Consider the following 21,374-nt stretch of genomic DNA (forward strand, 5'->3'; position numbering starts at 1 on the left):
TGAGAAGATGCTCATGGGCTGTCTAGGAGATGATGGCATTTCCTCTCTATAGTAGAAAGCCATGCTTGTTTCTATGGCCATGAGAAGATGATCATGGGCTGTTAAGTGACAATGTGCCTTGCCTGTATTCACCCGTGGTCATGAAATTAGTCATATGCAGATGCATATGTGTCAGTATTACTTCAAATTTATAGATGCTGATGCTGCAGATTGTTAAACATGAATGAGTTGGGAAGAGACATAGGTATAGACCTTCTATAATATTCCATGCCACGTACTTCATTATTAAAGAACACTAATTGTTCTTCTGAGGTGGAACTCTCAAGTCTGTAGTACAGGCTAGCTTGGAAATCACTATGTAAACTGGGCCAACCTTGAACTTGTGACATTTCTTCTTCTAGAGTGCCTGCCCTGACCCCAGTGGCAGGATCATAGATGTGAGCCATCAGGACTGGCTGGTTGATTACTTTTATGATACATTTTAAAACTTTTATCTGCCTTTGGGGAAAAAAAAAAGGTTCAGTAATACTCTACTCTAGTGGATTATAAATTGCAATAGTTTTCTCTCATACCTTCTGTCGGTGGTGTATAATAGCCAAAAGCTGGAGACTTACTCTTGTATATAAAAGTTTTTATGAAGTAGTGACTACCAAAACTATTTCCCTTTGGTGGGGGCGTGGTTAGGATAGGTGTCTTACTCTTTTTTTTTTTAAACTTCTATTGCATTGTGATGAGAAAATTTACATGACTTCTATTTATCTGAATTTGGTAACATTTAAAAACATATTTTAAGTAAATAGAATTAAATCACATTCTTATTTTCCTTTTGTACCCCAACTCCTCCCAGAGACCCCCCCTTCAATACCTACAATATCTTTTTTGTCATATTCTTTAAAATTTAGAAAATATTATAACAATAAAAATGAGTATTATAAAAGTTCTTTGAAATAAAACAACAATCAATTTAACAGTCTTATGTAGATGCTTGTCTACAGCAATACTAAAAATACATATGTTTTTCTCAATATAAATTTTAAATAACTCCATACATATTAACTGTATATTTCAAAATAATACATCACTACTAGTATTTTCTTAAATGAACATAAATATGTAAAGTGGTTTTGTTTCTTTCTTTGTTTTGTATTTAGTAGAGTTTAAAATCTTGGCTCTTACTATGGTACAAGCCCAAAATAAGAACAATTTTTAGACACTGGATTTCATTGTAATAAGGCTATACTTCAATGACCCTCACATCACCAAAGGATTTTACCTCCATTGTAGCTAAGCTGAGGGTTGATAGTTCTGCTGCATCAAGGAATGAATTGTAGCTCAATTTTTGGATACAGACTTCCTGCTATGGTCAAAGCTATTTGACTTGAGTGAGTGACTTTATTCTCAGCCCACAGAGAACAGGTTGCATTCATTTAAGAAATGGTGTATGTATTAAGATGGCTGATCTATAAAGTCATTCACCAACTGTTTCAATGAACAATGGTTCTGCTTGGAGGGTGGCACAGACATTAAATGAGGGTAAGAATTTGGTTCATTAGCTATGATAATTTGGAAAAGCATTCATCTCAGAGAAAGAGTAACTTATAAAATCCTCTTTTTTAAACTTGATTCAAGAGTTACAAACGTCAAGCAAAGCATTCAGTCTTACTCTTTGTTATTCTCTTACAAGCAACCTCCCTAGTTAATCGTCTGTTTCTTTTGGTTATATAAATACATTTGAAATATATATGCTGTTCTGAAAAAGATAGTATAGTGTAAAGACATGAAATAAACAATACTACTAATAGAGAGGCTGAAATAGGAGAAGCAAGATTTCAAGACCCTTATGTTGTACACAGCCAGAAACTGTCACAAACAAACAGGCTGAAAGTGTGTATAAATTGTACAATGTTGGACCTATTTCTCCAATTACCAAATTAGAGAGACGATTGGATGACAATCGACAAATTTCTAATTCCTCATATTATTGGATTTCAATCAATTAGGATATGTTGGTAATATTAATTTTCATATTAATATATTAAGAAAAAGTAATTGTCACTTCCTGTTTTTTGTTGTAAGAGGTGGAATTAGGTTTGTGTGGATTTGTTGAAAGAGTACCTTCTTACTTCTTCTGGGGTGTAGTTTTGCTCCTTATGTTGATGTTTTCCATCTAGTATCCTTTGTAGGGCTGGATTTGTGGAAAGATACTGTGTAAATTTTGTTTTGTCATGAAATATCTTGTTTTCTCCATCTATGGTAATTGAGAGTTTTGCTGGGTATAGTAGCCTGGGCTGGCATTTGTGTTCTTGTAGGGTCTGTATAACATCTGCCCAGGATCTTCTAGCTTTCATAGTCTCTAGTGAGAAGTCTGGTATAATTCTGATAGGCCTGCTTTTATATGTTACTTGACATTTTTCCCTTACTGCTTTTAAAATTCTTTCTTTGTTTACTGCATTTGGTGTTTTGATTATTATGTGTCGGGAGGAATTTCTTTTCTGGTCCAGTCTATTTGGAGTTCTGTAGGCTTCTTGTATGTTCATGGGCATCTGTTTCTTTAGGTAAGGGAAGTTTTCTTCTATGATTTTGTTGAAGATATTTCCTGGCCCATTACATTGGAAATCTTCACTCTATTCTATACCTATTATCCTTAGGTTTGGTCTTCTCATTGTGTCCTGGATTTCCTGGATGTTTTGGGTTAGGGGCTTTTTGCTTTTTACATTTTCTTTGACTGTTGTGTCAATGTTTTTTATGGTGTCTTCTGCCCCTGAGATTCTCTTTTCTATCTCTTGTATTCTGTTGGTGATGTTTGCATCTATGACTCCTGATTTCTTTCCTAGGTTTTGTATGGCCAGGGTTGTCTCTCTTTCTGTTCATTATCTTTATTGTTTCTATTTCCATTTTTAGGTTCTTGATGGTTTTGCTCATTTCCTTCACCTGTATGATTGTGTTTTCCTGTAGTTCTTTAAGGGATTTTTGTGTTTCCTCTTGAAGGGCTTCTAACTGTTTACCTGTGTTCTCTTGTATTTCTTTGAGGGTACTATTTATGCCTTTCTTAAAGTCCTGTATCATCACCATGGGAAATGATTTTATATCTGAATCTTGCTTTTCCAGTGTAATGGTGTATCCAGGACTTGCTATGGTGGGGATATTGGTTTCTGATGATGCCAAGTACCTTGGTTTGTGTTGCTTATATTCTTACGCTTGCCCTACATCATCTGATTATCTCTAGTGCTACCTGCCCTTGCTAAATCTGACTGGAGCCTGCCCTTCCTGTGATCCTGGTTGTGTCAGAACTCCCCAGAGTCAAGCTGTCTCTGTGATCCTGTGATTCTGGGATCCTGTGATCCTGGTCTTGTTAGATCACCTGGGAGTGGAGCTTCCTCTGGGTGTTGTGGGACTGGCTGTGGAGCTTGGGCCCAAGGTCTGTTCTGGACAGCAGCCCAGACAGACCCGAAGGAACCTGAGTCACTGGGCTGGCAGAGTGCCTGTGTGTCACACACAAGTTAATTTTAAGAGCTGCTGGATATGCCATGAAGTTCAGTAAAATTTATTGGATTCAATAAATGGACATTTAAATCATTTCCAATTTGTATTAGCATTAATAATATTATAATGAACATGCTTATTGGTAGAGCTTTCCACCTCTATCCCAAGAACGAATTGATGAGTTGATACAAATATCCATTTCAAAGCTTTTCAGACATATTAGTATAAGTTGATTCCAAAGTAATCTGTGTTATAATGCAAATTGTTTTAAAATATAAGATTACACTCAGTGGTAACAGCAATTATCCCCAGTAACAAAACAAATTCCTGCATTTGGAGGTCTCAGATGAAAGGAAACTTCCTTACTGATTATTATGACTAATATTGATTATCAACTTGTAAGGATCTAGAATTATCTCAGAGAAGTAATCGCTGGGTATGTCTATAAGGTAGATGTTTTGTTTATTTATTTGTTGTTTTAGAAATGATTAGGTGAAGTAGAAATGAAGTTGAAAGACTTAACATCAATGTGGGTGGCTCCATTCCCTAGGCTGAGGTCCTGTAGTAAACCATAAGGACAGCAAAAGCTGAGTACCAGCAGCCATTTCTTCCTGTTTCCTGAATATGATGTGTCCACTTGTCACAAACTCTTAGCATCAAGCCATCCCCACCATAATAACCTGGACCCTCAAACTGTGAGCCCAAATAAACTTTTCTTTCTCTAATTTGTTTTATCTATAATCTTGTCACAATAATGAGATATTGATATACTGTCTGCTCATCATTTTAAAATACTTTCTACATTCAACATAAAACATCCTGCATGTTAGAGAATGTTCAATCTTTTCAGAACTTTGAATGGTGTCTGTAGAGTAAGTCCTATGTAGTATACTACAGGCTACATTCAAGGCTAACTGCAGACACCTAGAAGTGATGGCAGTGGATCTGCAACCCTCTCTGCCCTTTCTCTGAAAGCAGAGAGCCTGCCTTCAGGGAGTGCTTTAACCCAGGGACTCTGGTGAGATATGCCATTTACTCTCTGGTGACTTTCTAAGGTGGGACCAGCCAGGAGGCACAAGCCTCACAAGTGGCAGGGCAGCCTGGTCAGGATCCTTTCTACCTCAGACCACACCTAGGAGGGACAACAGACACACAGTCCTCTCTACACCTTTCCCCCAAGTGTAGATCCTGTCTCCAGGGTATGCTATGACCCAGGACTCAGGACAGACAACTGATCCACTTGTCCATGGACCAAGTAAGTTTCCAAGGTGATTGAATCAATAAACACATCACTTGCTAAGGATGCCAAAATTTCTTATGGAACATGACATTGGCAGGCAGTTCATTTTGGATTATTATTTCGTTGCATTTAAAACCATGTGAGCAGTCAAATCCCCACAGGCTCAGTGTAAACATTCCCCACCCTAAGTGCTTCAGGAATACATGTTCATGTCATTATCTGCAAGTCAATGCTTCAATAAAGAAAATTACCCACTCGGAAAAACCAGGCCACAAAATAATGACTCTGCCTTTACAAATATGTGCCAGACTAGAAAAGAGGTACAAACACTAAAGACTAGTATTTCATCTTTTTTGTGTTAGACAACCTGTGAACTCAGCAAGGTATAAACCGAAAGGACTAGAACAGCCAGAATATGATAGATACATAGATAGATAGAATACGATAGATAGTTACATGATGACTCCTTTTCCCTTGCTCTCAGTGAGATAAGTAATTGGTTTAATATTTTTCATAAAATTTGTTGGGAAACTGGGGGGATTTGAATGAGAAATGTCCTCCATGGGCTCATGTATTTGGACACTTGGTCCCCAGTTGGTAGTGCTATTTAAGGAGACTATATAACCTTTAGAGTTGGAGCTTTGATGGAGAAGTACATCACTGGAGGAGGGATTTGAGAGTCTGTCACCTCTCCAAACTTCTAGTACCCTCAGTGTTTTGTGTTTGCTGTGGAAGATATAACCATGCAGCTTCGTCTGCCTTGCCTTTCCTGCCATTCTAGACACTTCTCTAACTTTACGCCAAAATAAACTCTTTGATATGTCACTTGCAGTCATGATGTTTTTATCACAGCAACAAAAAGTAGTTACTGTAGAAATATGAAAGGTTATATTTTTATTTTCTAAAAGCTGCATAGTATGATATTTTCCTTAACAAGTTGGCACAAATTATAGACACCACTCTTAATCTTCTTGACAATTTAGACTATTAAAAATCATGCACCTAAGAAAATAAGAAAATACAAACATATTTTTTTGCTCATGAAACCAATTGCAAATCTATCTAATCAAGATTATAACACAGTAATTTTGTATTTAAGCTTAACTAAAGCCTCTTAAAAGTCAATACCCAGGAGTTCTGATTCCTTTTTTTCCTGGCAATTCTCATAATAGAGAGTTTTGACGCTATTCATTGTTCCAATGACTTTCAAATTGCATTCAAAATTAGGCACATTTTTCTTAAGAAACTTCATTGCCTATTTGATGTTTCTCAAGCCCTTTGAATGGGAATTATTGATGGAGGGACATTTTCCATGGCTATTTCTTCAATTTTTCCTTGTTATAAAATCACACACACACACACACGCACACACACACACACACACACACACACACACACACAGTGCCTTTGAGCATAACTGGAAATTAAGCCAGATGCATGAACATGTGTTTTGTGAGTACAGAGAGATGTCACTTTTCATGGATCCTACTCTACACGTTTATTACTTGAACAACCTGTTCTTTCTCCCTGAAATGGCCAGCCCTTTCTGCATCAAGGGACGCTTACTTCCTCCAGGGATTACTATGCTTCCCCTTACTACCCAAGCTTAGTAAAGTACAAGTACACCGTGGGCTCTGGATTTTTCACTGCACTGCTTATCTCAGTATTGTATGAGAATTGGGCTCCTCGGGATATTACCAACTCCTTCAAAGCCTTCAGCAACTTTGTGTGTTCATTGTCCATCAAAGTAACTTGAATTATGATTGTCTAGTAAGTGAGGGAATAAATCTCATAAACAATTCACACAAAATGTCCCACAGTCTTGTTCCCCTCTCTCTTGTTTTTTTATTGATTTAAGTTTTATTGCATTATGATGAGAAAAGACACAAAATTTCAATTTATCTGAATTTTTTAATATTTAAAAACATATTTTAAGTAAACAGAATTACATCACATTCTTGTTTCCCTTTTGTACCCCAACTCCTCCCAGAGAACTCCCTTCAATACCTGCCATAGCTTTTGGGTTTTTATCATATTCTTTAAAATTTATAAAATACTGTAACATTAAAAATGAATTTTATAAATATAGTTTGATATAAAACAACAATCAATTGAACAGTTTTTTGTAGATGCTTGTCTACAGAAATACTGAAAATACATATGTTTTTCTCAAAATAAATTTTAAATAACTCCAAACATATTAACTGTATGATATTTTAAAATAATATATCACTATTACTTTTTTTTAAATGGACATAAATAGATAAAGACTTTTAGTGTGATTGTTTATTTGTTTTGTTTTTAGTAGAGCTTACTGTGGTACAAATCCAAAATAAGAATAAGTTTTAGACATTGGAGTTCACTGTAACAAGGCTGTACTTCAATGACCATCACATCAACAAAGGATTTCACCTCCATCATAACTAAGCTAAGACTTGTCAGTTCTACTGTGCCAAGGAATGAATTGCAGGCACTATTTTCGGATACAGATTTCCTGCTATAGTCAAAGCTATTTGACTTGGGTGATTGTCTTCATTCTCAGCCCACGGGGAACAGGTTATATTCATTTAAGAAACTGTGTGTGTGTGTGTGTGTGTGTGTGTGTGTGTGTGTGTGTGTGTGTGTGTGTATGATGGTCTATCCATGAAGTCATTCACCAACTGTTTCAACGAACAATGGTTCTGCTTGGAGTGTGGCACAGACATTATGTGAGGGTAAGAATTTGGTTCATTGGCTGTGATGATTTTGAAAAGCATTCATCTCAAAAAAAGAGTAACTTATAAAGTCCTCTTCTTCAAAATTGATACAATAATTATAAATATCAAGCAAAGCATTCAGTCTCACTCTTTGCTGTTTTCTTACAAGCCACCTCCCAAATTAATTGTCTACATTTCTTTTGGCTGTATAAACAATTTTGAAATATGTAAGCTGTTCTGAAAACCATTGTATAGTGTAAAAACATCAAATAAACAGTCCTACTAATAGAGAGTCTGAGATAGGAGAAGCATGATTTCAAGACCAATATGTGGTACACAGCAAGGCACTTGTCACATGCTTGTTTAAGCAGAAAATATATATGGATTGTACAATATTGGACCTACTTCTCCAATTACCAAATTAGAGAGACCACTGGATGACAACCAACAAATTTCTTTTTTGTTGTTGTTTTGTTGTTGTTTTGTTGTTGTTGTTGTTGTTTTGTTGTTGTTGTTGTTGTTTGAGACAGTATTTCTCTGAGTAGCCCTGGCTGTCCTGGAATTCACTCTGTAGACCAGACTGGTCTTGAACTCAGAAATCCACCTGCCTCTGCCTCCCAAGTGCTGGGATTAAAGGCATGCCCCACCACTGCTTGGTTAACAAATTTCTAATTCCTCACATTTTTGAATTTCAATCGACTAGTATATGTTGATAATATTAATTTGCATATTAAGCGATATTAAGAAAAAGTAATTGTTACTTCCTCTTATTTTTGTTGTTAGAGGTCGAATTATGTTTGTGTGGGTTTGTTAAAAGATTACTTTTTTGCTTCTTCAAGGGTGTAATTTTGCTCCTTATGTTGGTGTTTTCTATCTATTATCCTTTGTAGGGCTGGATATATAGAAAGATATTGTGTAAATTTGGTTTTGTCATGGAATATCTTGTTTTCTCCATCTATGGTAATTGAGAGTTTTGCTGGGTATAGTAGCCTGGGCTGACATTTGTGTTCTTGTAGGGTCTATATGGCATCTGCCCAGGATCTTCTGGCTTTCATAGTCTCTGGTTAGAAGTCTGGTGTAATTCTGATAGGCCTGCCTTTATAAGTTACTTGATCTTTTTCTCTTACTGCTTTTAAAATTCTTTCTTTGTTTAGTGCATTTGGTGTTTTAATTATTATGTGTCGGGAGAAATTTCTTTTCTGGTCCAGTCTATTTGGAGTTCTGTAGGTTTCTTGTATGTTCATAGTCATCTCTTTCTTTAGGTTAGGGAAGTTTTCTTCTATAATTTTGTCGAAGATATTTACTGGCCTCTCTCTTCTATACCTATGATCCTTAGGTTTGATCTTCTCATTGTGTCCTAGATTTCCTGGATGTTTTGGGTTGGAGCTTTTTGCTTTTTGCATTTTCTTTGACTGTTGTGTCAATGTTTTCTATGGTGTCTTCTGCCCCTGATTATCTCTTCTATCTCTTGTATTCTGTTGGAGATGCTTGCATCTATGACTCCTGATCTTTTTCCTGGGTTTTCTAACTCCAGAGTTGTCTTCCTTTGTGATTTTTTTATTGTTCCTATTTCCATTTTTAGATCATGGATGGTTTTGCTCATTTCCTTCACCTGTTTGGTTGTGCTTTCCTGTAGTTCTTTAAGGGATTTTTGTGTTTCCTCTTTAAGAGCTTCTAGCTGTTTACCTGTGTTCTCCTGTATATCTTTTAGGGAATTATTTATGTCCTTTTTAAAGTCTTCTATTATCATCATGAGAAGTGATTTTAGATCTGAATCTTGCTTTTCCGGTGTGATGGTGTTTCCAGGACTTGCTATCGTGGGACAGTTGGGTTCTGATTATGCTAAGTCACCTTGATTTCTGTTGCTTATGTTCCTACACTTGCCACCTGCCATCTGATTATCTCTAGTGCTACCTGCCCTGGTTACATCTGATTGGAGCTTTCCTTCCTGTTTACTGGACTGGAAGAATTCTTGTGTGGCTGGGTCCCACTGGTCCCAGTTACACCCACTGTTGGGACAGATGTGTCCTCCTTACCTCTGATCCTATCATCCTGGGCATGTTAGAGCCCCTGGGAGTGGAACTTCATCTAGCTGTTGTGCGACTGACTCCCCTCCCTCTTGTTGTTTCCCAGGGACACCTACCTTTCCTCTTCACTGTTCCCACATTATGGAATCTCATACCTCAGTTCAAATCCCTGTTTACACACCTGTTTCCAGTTGAGACTGAGATCCTCTCCTTGGGATAAAGATGCAGAGAGACATAGAAATATATGGCTGTGTATCACACTGTGTATCACAGTCAGTGATGGGCACCACAGGACATATTTTCATAACTTATATCATGTAGTCACACCATTATTACTTTGGTTTGGATAAGTACACTCTGGTGTTTGCACAATGACACAAATGAAGCAGTTCTCTGTAAATCTTTGTTGTTTATCAATATAATGGCTCTATATCAATATAAGGATGTCAAAGATTAGAAAAATTAAGCCATTGTTTGCATGATTTAAAAAATACATAAAAGAGATAATAAATAGTGTTAGGCCCTATTTGCATGCAAATACAAAAGCCAGTGTTAACAGTTCCTCTTAAGGCCATTTCCCTAGACACAGGCATGTGGCTTTGTGAAGTACTTTGGAAACTGCTAACTTTACTTAATTCTAACCTGTTAGATGTCCTTTTTAAAAAGAAAATTCAAAGAAGTTTGACATTATGGCAAAACTTTGAAAAGTGGCTGCTTCTTAGTTTCCTCTAACCAATCAGCCTTTAACCTTCATCAAACAGCAAAAGATTTTCCTTCAACTTTGCCCTCCATATTTCAACCGCTGAACTGCCTTTAGGCTGTTTGTCTCCAAGCAGTCAATAAACTTGCTCAGTCCTATGTGTCCTGTACTCAGTTCTCATTGGATAATGCTTTGATATTGATCAAGGGAAATTTATTAATTAATAAAAGTTTCAATTTAAAGAATGTCTGCAGTCTATGAAACATTGTCCTGTACACTGAAATTCCCACCAACTTCAGTGCTGCTGGTTTGAGTCTGGCATTACTGTTAACGAGGAAATTGAGTCCCTCACAAGGAGAATACTAAGCCTGCTCTTAACTAACCAGTAAATGAGTGATCTGTACCAGAGTCTATCTGACCCACCCAAAGTCCATTCCTTCACTAGCTCACCCTTTCAAGCTTTGGACACTCACAGGCTTTTTGGTTTTTGTATAAAATGAACAACAACAACAAAAAAATCTAGAAACACATACACAGAACATAGGATCTATAACTTCTTATGAAGCAATGATTATTTTTCTTCAAACAGAATAAGACTATGTTCTTCTAGCCGGGCTTAGTGTGAGAGGATATGCTTAGCTTCATAGAGACTTGAAATGCTAAGGTGGGGGGATACCCAGGTGGGCCCACACCTGCTAAGAGGGGAAGGGGAGGAGGAATGTGGGAAGGATTATGGGAGGAGATGACCAGGAGGCAAGCCATAAGCAGGATGTAAAGTGAATAAGTTAATAATAATAATAATAATAATAATAATAATAATAATGAACAGAATAAGACAGTTCCTGCCTTTCTATTTTTACTTTTTTAAAGGTAACACACAGAGTAACGGACTTCACTAAGACATACACACACACAGGGGTGTACTTGTTTCTTATACACCCTCTCTCCCACTGCTTTCTTCAAACTCCCTGTCCCCCCCCCTCCCACTGCTTTCTGCAAACTCCCTGTCCCCTCTTCTGTTTCCCTTCCTATATCTTCTTTCAATTCATTTATATTTTAATATCAACTTCCTAAAGACAGAAAAATGAGCTGACTGTGACACAATAGCTAGATTTAGTTAGTGTGTTGCCTCAAATGTAATGCATACTGTTGATTTAATACAAACTTACTGGTATGACAATCAGTCAGTTAAGGGAGTCATTTTGAAATCAATTGAAAATAAATATATGTATCCAATCATCAAGAAATTGTGGCCAACTTAGAAGGGCTTTAATTTATAAATCTGTCTTTGTGCTCCCTGGGGACATGGACTTTGTTTCACTCATTATGAAGTGCATAATACATAATTGTTAGGTAAATGTATAAATAATAGAAATGTCTAAAATAATTTTACCCCACAAATTAAATCACATTTAACAGAACTGAACACAAACATAAATTTTAACCAGTATCACAAGAGTACTGAAAGAATTTGTGCTACTTTATATTTATAATTGGGGATTGTCAGTATTTTTTATTATTATTATAACCATACTCACAAATATAAAATGATACCCCATTGTTCTTTAAACTTATCTTTTCCTGACTACCAGTGATGCTGAATCCCTTGTTAATTCTTTAATATTCTTCTTTGGACTATTGACTTTTTTGTCTACTTCATTTTTTTTTAAACTTTCACTTTTTAAAAATTGGATATTTTATTTATTTACATTTCAAATGTTATCCCATTTACTGGTTTTCCCTCTGGAAACCCTTTATCCCATCCTCCCTCCCCATGTTTCTATGAGTGTGCTCCCCCACGCAGCCACCAGTCCTTTCTCCTTGTACTGGCATGCCCCTTCATCAATCCATCCCAAGACCCAGGGCTTCTCCTCCTATTGATGTCCTACAAACCATCCACTGTAACATATGCAGCTGGAGCCATGGGTCTCTCCATATGTACTCTCTGGGTGGTGGTTTAGTCCCTGGGAGCTCTGCAGGGTCTAGTTGGTTGATATTGTTGTTCTTCCTATGAGTTGCAAACCCCTTTAGCTCTGTCAGTCCTTTCTCTAACTCCTCCATCGGAGACCCTGCTCTTGGTCCAATAGTTGGCTGCATGTTAGACTCTGACAGAGCCTCTCAGGAGACAGCAATATCAGGCTCCTGTCAAAAAGCACTTCTTAGCATCTACAATAGTGTCTGGGTTTGGTGTCTGAATATGGGATGGATCCCCAGGTGGAGCGGTCTCTGGATGGCCTTTGCTGCTCCATACTTTGTCTCTATATTTCTTACCATGAGTATTTTGTTCCCCCTTCTAGGAAATACTGAGACATCAATGCTTTGGTCTTCCAAAGCATTTTCCTGATGACTATAGAACATTGGTAAGAAAAAATAATGTTTGTACATTAATAGACTCAATACTGTTAAGATGCTATAGCCAAGTATTATGCCTATAATATTAGCAGTTGAGACACTGAGACAGGAGGATCTCATGAGGTAGATTGAAGGTTAATCTATGTAACAAATTCCAGGTCAGCCTGAGCTAGATCTTAAATTTACCTTCATATTCAAATGAATCTCAATTGCATGCTCAGGAACTTTGTACTTTGGATGTGATGTTTGAAATTGAACTCAGGGCCTTTCACTTGTTAGGGAACTGTTCTACTCAGAAAATATATATTCATAAGCCATCAATAAACTCTTAAATAATAAATTTGAAAAAATTTAAAGAAGTTGACAATCTCTAGAATTTGAATTGAAATAAGAAGAACCAAAAGCAATTTGCAAAAGAACTGGTATAAAAATATTTGGTAACTTATGTTAGGGTTGATTATTAGGTTATAAATAACCAAACCAAATTAATTAGATCAATAATGTCAAATAGACACCAAAAATAGTCCTATATATACAGCCAATTGCTCTTTTGTCAAGGCATCCAGACACTGGGATTTGCTTGGAGAAGTGAACCTCTGACATAAGTAAATGTATAATGTTTATTTAATTGCAAATGAACATTAATTTAAAGCATATCAGAGTCCTCAATTTAATATTGAACTGTGAAAAGTATTGAAGAAGATGAAAGGAGGCTGTCTTAACAGTTAACACAGATTCCTCAGGGTGAAGAGCTTCAGTTATGGAAATAAAATATCACAAAATAAACTTCTTAAGCATGAACAACTTGTTTACCAAGACATCTTGAGCAAGGAATAAAAAACTGACAGATGTATCAGCGATTTGGAAAAATAACTCTTGTGCTGAGAAGATAAGTCTGAGGAAAGACTCATCTCAAATATGAAGATTCAACAGTGGAGAAGTATCCCTGACCTCAAGCTGTATTACAGAGCAATAGTGATAAAAACTGTATGGTATTGGTACAGAGACAGGCAGCAAGATCAATGGAATAGAAAAGAAGATACAGAAATGATCTCACACAGCAATGGTCACTTGATCTTTGACAAAGGAGCTAAGACCATACAGTGGAAAAAAGACAACATTTTCAACAAATGGTGCTGGCTCAACTGGCAGTCAACATGTAGAAGAATGCAAATTGACCCATTCCTATCTCCTTGTACAAAGCTCAAATCTAAGTGGATCAAAGACCTCCACATAAAACTAGATACACTGAAACTAATAGAAGAGAAAGTGGGGAAGAGCCTCGAACACATGGACACGGGGGAAATTTTCCTGAACAGAGAAGACTGGATAAAGATAAATTTGTTGCTTGTAAAAAGCTCACTGAAGCAGGTCACAGCAACTGTACTCTTCACTAGCAACAGCAACAACAACAATAACAGCAAAAACAAAATAGTCAAAATCAAAACAGCACATCAGTGTGGAACTAAGCCATTTGAAGGTCATTTTGAAAAGAGAAATAAGGTAAATTATTTCTAGAGGTAATCACTAGAATATCACCCTATTCTCCTGCTGTATTGTCTCTTAATTCTGACCTTTAATAGCTCCATTGGAATTATTCCTTTAAGCTAGAAGAATCTTCAAGCTTTGATGAGCCGTGAAGGATGGGATACTCTCCAGACACGTTACTCCCCATGGGCCTCCGGATTTGATAGGTGTAGAATGAACCCAAGTTAAAAAGACCTGGATTGCTGCCCTGCTCTCTGGGATATATTAGGTGTTCTTTGGAAAACTTGACCCCTGAGTGTCCCAGCATGCCTTGGTAAAGCACTGATTGTGTTTTCTGTTAGGCTTAGCTCAAGGATAACCATAAAGCAAATAGTAGATGTTAGGACACAAATAAATGTAAGTATTATTAATGATTTTCAATATCAAAATCACATCTCATCCGATTATGTCATTTGACAGATAACAAAACAGAACCCCAGCATCTTTATTCTTAGTCAAACAGCACACAGTCTAAGTGGAGAACAGTGCTAAGTTCTGTCCAGGATGAGTGGTGTCCGCTCTCCCTTCCTCTCTAGTATCTCTGTGTAGTAAAAGGACAAAGCACTTTGAAGCTCTCATCCTAACCTTGCATTCTTGTTTCAGAGACTGAACGGATATCACAGCCAGAAAGCATGCCAGGTTTAAGGTCAGGGAAAGTTTCATAAAAATGAATTCCCACAACAGGTGCTCTGCAGACGTTACCCACTTTTAACTCAGATTGTCATGAGGAAAGCAATAAAGTCCGTAGGCACTTAGAACTTCCTAGGATCTCCCCTAAGGGCTTCCCAGCCTCCCAAGTTGCCCAGCATGGCTAATTAGTGAGTCATTCTTCTTCACTCCAAGTCTTCAGAGAGCTGGCCACTTTGTGACTTACCCAGTCATTTCCATCTGTTTATGGCTGGATTATTTTGGTCCATACCACACCTTAAACACCTCTACCCTCCATGGAGAGTTCCTTTCTAGCTCATCCCCAGAGCTTTGTTTACAGGAGAAGGTCTTCCTCTTGGTTCCTTCCACCTGGGGCACTCTTTGGAAAGACTGGCTCATGAAACGTTCTTGGCCTTATTGTGACCTGAACACTGTGTTAACAAAGCACCCTGTTAATGTTTTGACCACAGAACTAATGTGATTAGGCTGGGCAGTGGTGTCAGAACATTGCTTGCACCTAAAAACAAGTTTAATTCTACTTTCAAAATAAGTCATGTTACCCCTGCTATATTAGGAAATTTCATCAATCAAGGCAAGATGCCTATAGTGTGTGCATGTTAGCATGTGGAAGCTGGTAAAAGGGTGTATGAATTCCCTTGCTAGTCCAGCTTCTTGGAGTCACAAATCTCACTAAGGGGGAGATGAAGCATTTTATACATGGAGGACACCAGTCCCACATGAAGTGGATCTGTGTTCATTCTTGCCATTGCAATTATTATTTTCCTTGCTGAGGATGGAACCCCGAACCTAGAGCAGCACTCTACCACTGAACTACAACCCCAACCCAGACAGTAGCTTTGTAATTATAGAGAATGTATATGCAATCTCAGAGAGTATAGCCAACAAGATGATGAGGCAGAAATTGCAAAATGACTACAGTGGTCTGAGTGTCAAAGACAGAGTTTCCATTCATTTCCTTGGCAAAGCTATCCTTGGCTCAGAACACCATGAGACAGAGTTCAAAACATAATCCCATCAAGTATGAACTTTTAAAGCCATCTTCCTGCCTTCACCAAGGATGAGGGCAGCAATACTACAACTGATAGTACATTGTCATCAAGGAGGGCAAAGAAGAAGGTGTTTAACACTTGGAACATACAGAGCTTACAAGCAGGGATGACAAGAAAATGCTCAAGCCGGGCATGGTGGTGCACGCCTTTAATCCCAGCACTTGGGAGGCAGAGGTAGGCCGATTTCTGAGTTCGAGGCCAGCCTGGCCTACAGAGTGAGCTCTAGGACAGCCAGGGCTATACAGAGAAACCCTGTCTCGAAAAACCAAAAAAAAAGAAAATGCTCAAAAGGAAAGCATTGAAGTCTCCACCAATTAAATCTCATTGCACCAGGCACAGCCAGCATGTGCTGGATTCTAGTGGCAAGGGTGAGTCCAAATCCTTGCAGAAAAGGCTACCAGAAAAATCCACTGGTCATAGGAATTGTCTACATCTCTTTTGTCCTCTGCTGAAGACTGCCTGAAGACAGGACTTGCTGTGCTTTTAGCAAACCTATTCCTTGTCCCTAAGGGTTGATCAAAAGTCACTACAATAAGGAATCTGTGAAGGAAATAAAGTAACGTGATAAGAACTCTGACTTAGGAAGCTATACCAACTGTCTCAATTCTGAGAACAGATCAAGTCTAAGAATATGTTAAAGTGGCAAGATGCTAACATCCATCGAAGCCTTGGGAACTACATGCTCCCCTCCTGAGAACCAGCATGGCTAAGACACTCTCCTCTTAACAGCCACAATCGCAACCTCACCTTCACAATGGTATTCTTCTTGATTAGGTCAGAGGTAATCTTGATTAGGTCAGAGGAATTTATATTCCTGACCTTTTAAAGTAAATTCTTCTTACTCCTTGATCCAATTCATAAACTTCTTAGTAAGTGTGAATTCACATTAAGGCAAAAACAACAGATGAAGGAACCTAAGATGCTTAAATTGAAGATTTCTCCACTATTGGAAGTAACCTAATGAAAACTGGGTGGACAATATTAGTGAGGGTATCTTCAAGAGGATGAGAAATAGAGGCAGGAGTAAAGATAATGACAATCATGTGTACTTCCAACTATTATGGCTCATGGTTACTGGAGGAAAGATAGACATTGCTGGTTGGCATTATTATCAGCTCTATTAGAAATAGGGAAACTTCACCCAGACACAGAATCTTAATGAAAAGCCGTTCTTACAGGTGAGATTTACACAGGAACATCAATGTGTCTTGGAGAGCAATAGCTATGTTCTCTGCTCTCTTATTTAGCTTGAAATGGTAAATTCCCAGAAACACCATGATCACCCAAGCCCCAAACTTTCTAGTTCCTGTCTTGAGAGTTCAAAGTGAGTTTTAGAAAGAAGTAGCAGAGAACTTAAGAAAAATAGAGATATCAGAGTGTCTTTGCAGCAGGTGGGGTCGCTGGAAGTGGGGTACCATTGAACCTCACTACCTTGAAATTAATAAGGCTTTTCTAGATAGAGAAAAGAAGGAGAGACAATCCAGTCAGCCCAGTTCCCATCCAGGTCTGGTAGTACACTGCGTTTTCAATCCTGTCCTTAGTATTAGTTCCTGGAAAAAAGTACTTTTCTGCTTTAGGGGAACAAGATAAGGAAAAGACAGACTCCCTTCTGGCAGCTCCAACCTCTAGTCACGACAAAACCAGAGACATTTTCAGCTCAAACACTTCTGGATCCTCTGGCCCTCTGTGAAGATGAAGTTGCCTACAGGGCATTTCTATCGTTAAGCCAAAAACACAAGAAGCCATTTTTTTTCTTCTAGATTTTTTTTACTCTAAATGGCCTAATGGGCTTCTCCCTCCTGTTTTCATTAGTGTCATTTTAATATTAACCTTACATAAAAGACTGGACAAATAGCAGGACGAGATCCCAACAACATCAAGCAGTAAATGTGTTGTGTGTTTATAGCCAAAGGTAATCACTAAAATATTCCTTAAAGGAGAAAGAAAACTTCATCCTTCCAAATGTGTGTCCTATTTATGGAACAATAAGGGGCTCAAATGTTGAGAAAATTGTATTCTTGTAAATACTTATTACATAAATAATAAAACATAAAGTAAAATATAATTTGTTTGAAAATTTCTAAACAAAAGATTTTACTGTTGAGGGAATATCCTTTGCGCTTTACACTATTAAATTAAGTTCTGTAATTAGTTGGGCTTTGCCATGTGAGCCATGTTTCTATTACAGAAAAATACAATGGGACAGAACTTTAGCAGTCAGATTGAGACAAGCAAGTCCCAGGACTCTGGAAGAGTGTGGCCAATGACTGGAACATCAGATCCATGTCAGTTTCCTCTCACTGCATGAGTATGTGAATGTTGAATAAAAATAGAGAGGCACTTAGTAATTTTGCAATTGTGTTGAAAGCATATGTATCAGTCTCACTTCCATATGTCACAGCTCTGACCCAGACTCACTAAGATTTCTACACTAACTAATCTAAGAAATACAAATTGCTGGGGCTTAGACTTTAAGAAAAAATTATTATCCATTATGTATAATATTTACCATCTGAACTAAATTTGGATTTGAGTGCTATAAGATATATATGACTCTGTATGCATGTGTGCATGTGTATGTGTATGTGTGATTGTGTGGTGTGTGTGTGTGTGTGTATGTGTGTGTGTGTGTGTGTTCATGTGTGTTCCTGGGAGGGAATTCATGTGCGTGAATTTGGGGGACAGAGATCAACCTCCAAAGTTAATTTTCAGAGTTGTTCACCTTTGTTCTTTTGACACAGAGTCTTGTGCCCTTCCCCTAGCCTTGAGTAGGCTAAACAAACCCATGATGGTTTTACAACCTGGCTGGAGTAGCCTGGCCTCACTGCAAATTCCTGCAAGAGCTTTGAGGAGTTGACCGCCTGCTGAGCTTGCTTTGCAACTCAATCCAGCTGAAACAAAGGATGGGTTTGTAGACTTTCCCTATGTAAACACAGTGCTGAAAATTAAACTTTGAGCCTTGATCAGAAACCTTTTCTTGGCTTCCTCCAACTCCTGCTCTTTTTCTTTTCCAGCCTCCCTTTCAGGTACCCAGTTCAAACAAAGCTACTGAACAGATACAGATGGCTCCCGAATGCGGGGACTGAAAACAGGAGGACCAACTGAGAAAAGCTGTCTTGATGGAGCTCCACAGAAAATGGAAGAAGTTATAGTTTCCTACAACAAACAGCAGACAGCATTAATACTAGCGTTAGCCATAAATTTTATTTTCTGGAGGCTGTTGTTGCAGGAGGTACAAAGAGGATTCAGCTAGGCTGAACAAGTGTTGACCTGACTCTGAATTCACCTAGGGAGGTGACAACAAAATTGGGACAGAGGAATTCTACATAGGCATTTGTCTACAGCCAAGAGCTGCATCAGGAGAGAGGAACAGGGTTTAAAAACAACAATAAAAAGCAAGCAAGCAAACAAACAAACAAAAAAACCAGATGTTAGAAAAATACTTAGCTCAAGTAGATTTATGCTGTTCATGGTTCCCAGAAGTATGAATGGTAAACAAACGATATGAGAAAGAAAGTGAGAGAGAGAATAGGTTTAAGAAAAGCAGTTGTCCCTTGTCCAGGACGTGATAGCAAAAAAGAAGGAGAATAATCAGAGCTCTCCCAGGGACAGGAGGAAACCAGGAGATGTCCCCCTTCCTCTCTGGCTCCTACTGGAGAGATCCTTAGTTCTGGTTATGTCAAGTTCCCTCTCTATGTGTTGTCTGTCCTTGGTGCATCAATCTGTCCACATGTGTCAATTTTTTGTTTTGTTGTTTGAATGATTGTTGTTCTATGTTTCATGTTCAAAAGAAAAAATGGTTAAAACTTTATCTGCTGGGTGCTTTTTTTCTCTTGAAATTACAGCTAGAAAGGATAAGAAAATTTTGTTTGGTTAAATATATAAGATTAATTGTGTAGCCAATTAATTGTTGTTGTTTCTGACTGCTTTTAAAAGGTATGAATATGTTCTGCATGTTTTGGCTATAGAGTATTGGCTTATAAGTTGTTGGGTATGATCAGAAATTTGAAACATTGGTAACAAGAAAGTTAGCTTAAAACTAGTAACTCAGTGTTGGAGTCATTTTAAACAAGAACATGTGGCATGAGCCAACCCAGGAAAACAGGTCCCTAAAGATACTTCTAAATTGGGGTAATATTTTATGTAATTCTTATGCTAGAAACTAGACTTATAAAGGATAGGATTTAAAACAATGTCTCCTTAATGAGGAATTAAAAGCTGCACTGTCATGAATTCATATGTAAGAACTGGCAGCCAAACTTTGTAACGTGCAGGTAATGCTCTTGGTATTGATTTTTAAAGAGAATAGTTTGTTTACACTGTTAAAAATTGAATTTTGCTTTCCAAAGTTGTGGTTGTGCTCTGGTGCTACAAGAGAAACTTGAAGATTATATTTAAACTGCCATTGTTCCTTTGGCTGCAATTTGCAGTTCAATCACGGGCTCAGGATTTTTAACTTACCCATATTTGTAATTAAGAAAAAAAATCAAGCAAGTGGAGAATATTCCAAGAGCAATAAAAAAGTTAAAAACAGGTATAGCAGGTTCCATCCTGCTGCCCCATTTTACACAAGCTTTATTAGATACAGTGGTAGAAGCAAATTTAACCCCCCAAGATTGGAAAGGAGATCTGAGTGGGAATTTATCTGGGATCAAACAAGATGATGAACCATTTCAGGAGTTAGTGGATGAACTACTAAAAGCAGCTGGTAGAATTTGTGGAGACAGAAGTTGGACCCTCGTACCATCAGGGTCTGGCTATTACTGCTGCCTTGCAGGGGGACTAACATAAACATTTTACATTTGCAAAGCTCAGAGAAGACTCAGCAGTGGCTTGTGTGACATTCCTTTTGTCTTGGTAAAGAGAAGGTGGCTTTGGTTCCTCTGATGTGTACTAGGGCCAATCTATTACTAATAAGAGATCTAACCTTAAATTACTAACTGAAGAAAAAAGTTTTAAAGGATTAATAGTCACTGGAGCTTATGTACTCACTCACCTCCAAGGAATTGGTTATTCCATTAATCCAAAACATAGTTTAAATTTAAGATTTATGAAAGGTTAATGGGGCTATGGAACTTATAGAGGCATGGCAACCTGGCTTGCCTATTCCAGCTGCCATTCCAGGAAATGTATATAGAGTTATCATGAATTTGGAAGTTTGTTTTTATACTGTTCCTTTACATCCTGATGACTGTAAAGGGTTTGCTTTTAATGAGCTCGTAAGAGAGATCATTGGAAAGTTTTGCCTCAAGGAATAGCTAATAGCCTTATATAAAAATTTTTGTCTCTGCTTCAATATAAGAAGTTAGGACTTTGAGTGTAAATTATTCATTATATGGGGGGTATGTTATAGGCTGATCCCTCTAAAAGAATTTTACTACAACCCTTTGCTCTTCTTATACATGGGTTTTAAAAATTTGGAGTAGTTATTACTCCATAAAAGATTCAAAGGCAATATCTTTTTCAGTAATTGGGACCTCAGTTATATCCTAAACAAAATTGTGGCACAGAAAATTCAAACAAGAAAAGATAGTTTACTTACTTTAGAAAGCTTCTAGGAGACATTAATTGGCTAAGACTTCACCTTCAGTTCACTACAGGAAGAATTAAGCTTCTGTTTGATGTTCTCAA

The sequence above is a fragment of the Mastomys coucha genome, unplaced genomic scaffold (assembly GCF_008632895.1).
Source record: "Mastomys coucha isolate ucsf_1 unplaced genomic scaffold, UCSF_Mcou_1 pScaffold2, whole genome shotgun sequence".
In the NCBI taxonomy this organism is placed as follows: domain Eukaryota; kingdom Metazoa; phylum Chordata; class Mammalia; order Rodentia; family Muridae; genus Mastomys; species Mastomys coucha.